We start from the raw sequence: 6,516 nt of genomic DNA on the forward strand, positions 1-6,516 counted from the left end.
GTAAAACTACAAATTAATAAAACCATCGTTTTTTAATAAATTTCATAGATTGATCTCTGACTTTTGCTGATTTTGCTCACATACCCTTGAAAATATTTTATTTGCAAGTGATTACTGTACAGATAAATATAAAACTCTGGACGAATTTTTTTTTTTTATTTAAAAAAGAATAATTTTATGCCATTGCTATTGAAATTTAATAATTGATTTTAAAACATGTTAACCTTATCTAAATAAATAAAGTTTAATTAATTCAACATGATTTTATTTTTGGAAATTCTAATCCGATTCAGTTTATTTTAAAATAAAATAATACTTGGGTTCATACTCAATATAGTTTTTGTTTTAGAGTATCAATATAGTTTTTAACTTTTAATAAATAGTAAACAATAAATATTTGAAATAAATAAACATTTAAATTTATAAGTTATTAATGTGGGTAAGGAGAAAAGAAAATCTTGAAAATTTTACCCCATTTTCTCAATTTAGTGCGGTTAATTTAATAACACTCCCACCCAAAAAAAAAAAAATATATATATATATATATATAACCCATATTTTTGAGATGTTGGTGGAGTCATTTGACCCTAGCTCTCCACTAGTGGAGATTTTCTTATCCAATTTTGAAGCTTAGATTCTCTCAGTAGTTTACAGCACTCAGTAATTTCTTTCCAAAAAGCTCTTTGGAAGAACATATCAGATTTGACTAAACTTTAACCTTTCTTTGTTCTTAGTGAGAGAGTAACGCTATCACCTATATCTTGAAACACAAAGGGAGAAGGGGTTTCTTTCTAAATTATACTTTTAAAGCTAGAATTTTCATTAATTTTATCTTTAGAAATAATCTTGTTGACCTTAACATTATTGGAACTAATTTCACTCGATGCAACCACTAAGCGAGCTCAGGTGAGCCAAGTTGGATTGGTTTCTCACCAATGTTGCATGGACTTCAAATTATGATTCTTGTATTAATGGGCATGATCCTCCCATCTCATCTGGTCATGTCCTAATGTTTGTCATTGCTCATACTCATAATAATTGTAAGCATAGATCTTTAGATTTGGAAACTATTGGCTTGAGAATTAATATTGTCACAATGTCAAAGTGAACCTCTAGTATGAGTTGTTTGGATGTAAACATCCAAACCACTAACAATTAAGGACATTAACAGTCTAGAAGCCTTAGGATTTTAAGCCAATCCTTGTATTCTAGAATATTGTAGCCTTAGATCCTTGTATAATAGCCATAGTAGTGCTCTCCATGGAGACCTTCCGAGATGGATCTACATGGGAGCTAGTAGCCAAGTTGCCCCTACTAAAACTTAAAATGACCATCATGCCTATAAAGTCATTATTGTCAAGGTTGTCAAACCCACCCCGAACATTAACCCTGCCAAGGCCAGACGTTAGGGATTGATGAGTTTAGCGGAGTTGAACCGGGGTTGAACTTAAGTCAATAATAAAATATTAAAAATATATATTTCATAATTTTTTTAAAAAATATATACATATATAATATAATTTGAATAAAAAAAATTAAATAAGTTATTTTTGCATAAAAGTATAATATATATATATATATATATATGTATGTAAATGTGTGATTTAATATTTTATGTAGAATTAAAAATAAAAGAAAACGAGTAAATTGTAAAACTTCAATAAACTAAGGGTTTAATTGAAAAATCAAAAAATATACTAAGGCTGTGTTTGATTGGCAACATGGAAAACGGCTGGAAAAGATAATTTTTCCATGGAAATTTTTTCCTTGGAAAAATTTTACATGGAAAATGAAAAAATAGTCGTTTGATTGGCATTATTTTCTAGCGAGAAAATTAAAAAAAATTTATGAAAAATTCGGATTTTGTTATTTGATTGCTCTTATTTTCCACGGAAAATATAATATTTTCCATGGAAAAAACCTCATTTGTTGTTTGATTGCATCAATTTTCCCTGGAACAAGTCACATTTTCCATGAATTTTTTTTAAAACTTATTAAAATTATAAATAACGCTACGTGGAATTGAATTTTACCATCAAAACGTCATGGGATCTGTTCACTTTATCTGGATAAATTTATTTAAAATATTTTCAAGTTATACAATTTATCTTTTTTTAAAAAAAATTAAAAGAAAAGAAAAAAATTTTCTTTTAAATTTTTTTAAAAAAAGTTATTTTAAATATTTCAATCGCACGTTATCTTTTCACATAGCTCCTTATGTTTTCCCTGGAAAACTTTTCCCAAGGTGGAGGTAGGAAAAAATTTTCACTGATTTGAGGGAAAATAGGGTCACGTGATAGAGTTTGTGTCAAAATTTTTCACGTAAAATTTTGACAAGCAAACAGCTTATTTAGCTAAAAAATGACCCATGGAAAAATTTTGCATGGAAAAAAGGGCAATCAAACACAACCTAAGGGTATGTTCGGTTGTCAGGAGTGAATTGGGGGATGAGTGGATTGGGAGTGATATGTGGCGTAGTGGAGTAGGAGTGAGAATGAAGAATGTGTTTGGTTGGTAAGGTTTGGAAAGTATAACTTATTGGGAACGGGAAAAATAATGAAAGTAATTATGATAAAATGACAATTATAGCCCTTATGATTTTTTATTTAAATATTAATATCATTAATTAGTTATAAATTAATGGCGTTAAGAGCGATGCTATTTTTACCGTGGATTCCCAACTTATCATCCACATCCTCATCCACGTCATTATTATTTTTATATAAACTTCAAATTTGAACTTTAAAAATTCTTAAATACTTAAAATTAAAAAAATTATAAAACTATATCTAAAATCATAAACCCAAATACTACAAAATCTACACCCTAAAAATCTAAAATTTTAAACCCTAAATAATAAATACTAAACCCTAAACCTAAATCCTAATCCCTAAACCCTAGACCCTAAATCCTATGCCCTCAACCCTAAACAAGAAATCACAAACCCACTGCGGGGGTTTGTGATACGATTAAATGTTTAAATTTAGGATTTAGATAATAAAAATAAATTAAATTTTTCTTTTTTAAAAAAAGAGATGAAGAAAGAATGACATGGATGCTGACATGGATGCCAACTTAACATCCACGTCATTCAGGAAACCCATTTGGGAAATTTATTCGGTAAAAATATCATGGTGTTAATTTAAGAACGATGCTATGTTTACCTAGATTTATCGAACAGGTTTCTCGAATGACGTGGATGCCCAACTTGTCATCCACGTCCTCATCCACGTCATTATTTTTTTCATATAAACTTCTAATTTGAACTTTAAAAATGCTTAAATACTTAAAATTAAAAAAATTATAAAACTTTATTTAAAGTCATAAACCCAAATACTACAAAATCTATACCCTAAAAATCTAATATTTTAAACCATAAATAATAAATACTAAACCTTGAATCCTAAGCCCAAAACCCTAGATCCTAAATCCTATGCCCTAAACCCTAAACAAGAAATCACAAACCCCCTGGGGGAGTTTGTAATTTCCAGTTTATGGTTTAGGGAGGGTTTTCGGTTTATCATTTACATATTTATCTTTTACGATTAAATATTTAAATTTAGGATTTAGATAATAAAGAGAAATTAATTTTTTTTAAAAAAAATATAAAGAAATAATGGCGTGTATGCTAACATGGATGCCAACTTAACATCCACGTCATTCGAAAAACCTATTCAGGAAATCTATTCGGTAAAAATATTATTACTCTTAAATATAATATTTATTTTTAATTATAATTTTTAATAACATTGAAAAAATTGTAACTAATTAATTACCAAAAATAAATATTTAATTTTATAATACTATAATTTCATTCTAATTTTTGAATTTAAATATTAATATAATTAAGGGAAAATTACTGTTTACCCCTCGATAATTTCAAAACTTCCCAAACATCCCCTGAGAGTTTTGCATACCTCAGACAGCCCTTCCTTTATTGTTTCACTTCCTTTTTACCCCCTGCATTATGAAATTCCATCATTGCCCTTAAACCTTTTTGCATTCCTTTTTGCATGTACTCATTTCTTAAACAGAGAGCTCATTTTTTAAACAGAGAACTCATTTCTTAAACAGAGAGCTCATTTCTTTAAACAGAAACCTCATTTCTTAAACAAAAAACTCATTTCTTAAACAGAAACCTCATTTTTTTAAACATAAAACTCATTTTTTAAACAAAAACATTAATATTCAAACAGAAAAACAAATATTTACGTGATAAATTAATCCTTCATATAAAAACCAATTAATCTTGGTCACTCATACATATTTAAATAGAAATAACGATATTTAAGCACTTTTTTAAACGCAAACACAATATATTAAACAGAAACATCGATAGTTAAACAAAGACAAACAAGCATATAAACCGAGAACTCATTTCTTAAACAGAGAGCTTATTTTTTAAACAGAGACCTCATTTTTTTAAACAGAAACCTCATTGAGTAGGGACATTGAGTATCTCATCGTCGCTGATCTCGCGCGAACGCTTGAGTGATGAGCTCCAGATCTGGCGAGCGATCTCGAAGGTGGCCTGCTCGTGTGGGGTCTTAAAGGAGAAATCTTTGTCGGCGTTGGCGATTCTGTTGGCGACGTTCCTCGTCGGTCGGAGTGGTGAGGTCTTCGATGGTGACGTCGGATAAGACGGCCTGAACTTGAACGGAACCATTCTCGACTGCGGAGACCGCAACATGGATAGCAATAGGGTTAGGGTTAGGGATCATTTCGGGGTTTGGATCCATGGTGCCTAAGTTGGTAACGGGAACGGAGGGAGGAAGCGGCACCGATGAGGGTTCGATCTCGCCGTCTTTGTCTTCGTCTTCATCGTCTTCCCTGTCGTCGACCTCATCTCTTTCATCTTCTTCGTCGTCGACCTTGAGGAAGACCGCACGCTCCTCGTCGTCGTGCGAAGGCATCGAAAGGTTGCACCTTTTTCTTTGGCAAGATCGAGATCTAGATCGAAGTGAAGATCAAATTCTAGGGTTCGAAATCCCATTTTTCATGCAACGTGACTGTGATTGTGAGTCGCATGCTTTGTCTCACTGGCCCAGCCCAACTGCAATAAAGAGATTTTGGGGGTGATAAATACACCCCAAAAAAATCATTTCTTAAACAGAGACATCATGTTTTTAAACAAAAACCTCATTTCTTAAACAGAAAACTCATTTCTTAAACAGAGAACTCATTTTTTTAAACAGAAACCTCATTTCTTAAACAGAAAACTCATTTTTTTTAACAAAAAACTCATTTCTTAAATAGAAAACTCATTTTTTTAAATAGAAAACTCATTTTTTAAACAAGAAACTCATTTTTTAAACAGAACCTCATAACTCATATTATAAATAGAAGCCTCATTTTTAAATAGAAACTCATTGCACCCATGGGCATTATAGTCAAACCCTGTCACACTTGCCACAACTTCCCACGCAAGGGACAATTTCGTCCATAAAATTCCAAATTAACTCTATCAATCACTGTTAGATGTTTGGGGGGTTTAAAAAATCATTGTATTCAAAAGGAAGGGGTTTTTATGGATAGCCAAATTTAAGGGGAGAATCTGTGCATATTGCAAATTTTGAGGGTGTTTTTAGCAATTTCCACTATAATTAATTAGCTATTAATTAATGGTGTTAAATAGAATGAGTTATTTGTATTTATATTTTTAAAAACATTGGCAAAATGTAACAAATTAATTATTAATAATTATTATAATTTAATTTTATAATACTACAATTTCATTCCATTTTTGAATTCAAATATTAATAACATTAATTAGCTATAATGGTGATAAATATAATGAGAGTTATTTGTATTTATATTTTTCAAAAACATTGGAAAAAATGTAACTAATTAATTATTATTAATAATTATTTAATTTTATAATACTATAGTTTCATTCTAACTTTTAGATTTAGCTAATTGATATCATTAATTAGCTAATAATTAATGTTGTTAAATATAATTAGTTATTTGCAATTACATTTTTTTTTCAAGGACATTGAAAAAGATGTAACTAATTAATTATAAAAAATAAATAAGGCAACATAAGCTTTATTTATAAAGGACCAAACAAGAACATCAATACAATCCATAAAAACTCAACTCACCACACTAAGTTTTAAAACAAACAACATCACCCAATTAAATTAAAACAAAGTCATGAGGTTACATATTTGGTGCTCTAAATTACATTCTTGACAACAATACATGACAAAACCGAAGCTTCTTGTTGTCTGGAAACCCAAAGAAAATTTTTATTTAGTCATCATCTTTAGGCAAAACCTACAATAACAAATATTACATCATCACTATAAAGAATTTTAAGACAAATCATGGAATAAAAGTCGAATCAAACATAAAAGAACCTGTAAAATGAACATCGCCTCATTATCAGAAAGACCATCAATCTCAAAAAGTACTTGTAACAACATGTTTTTCATTTTCACAATTTCAGCAAGAGCATCCTCACATGTTTTTTCACTTGCTTTCTCACGGGCCTCACGAGCCTCATCACGAGCT

This window comes from Dioscorea cayenensis, chromosome 19 (assembly GCF_009730915.1).
Source record: "Dioscorea cayenensis subsp. rotundata cultivar TDr96_F1 chromosome 19, TDr96_F1_v2_PseudoChromosome.rev07_lg8_w22 25.fasta, whole genome shotgun sequence".
In the NCBI taxonomy this organism is placed as follows: domain Eukaryota; kingdom Viridiplantae; phylum Streptophyta; class Magnoliopsida; order Dioscoreales; family Dioscoreaceae; genus Dioscorea; species Dioscorea cayenensis.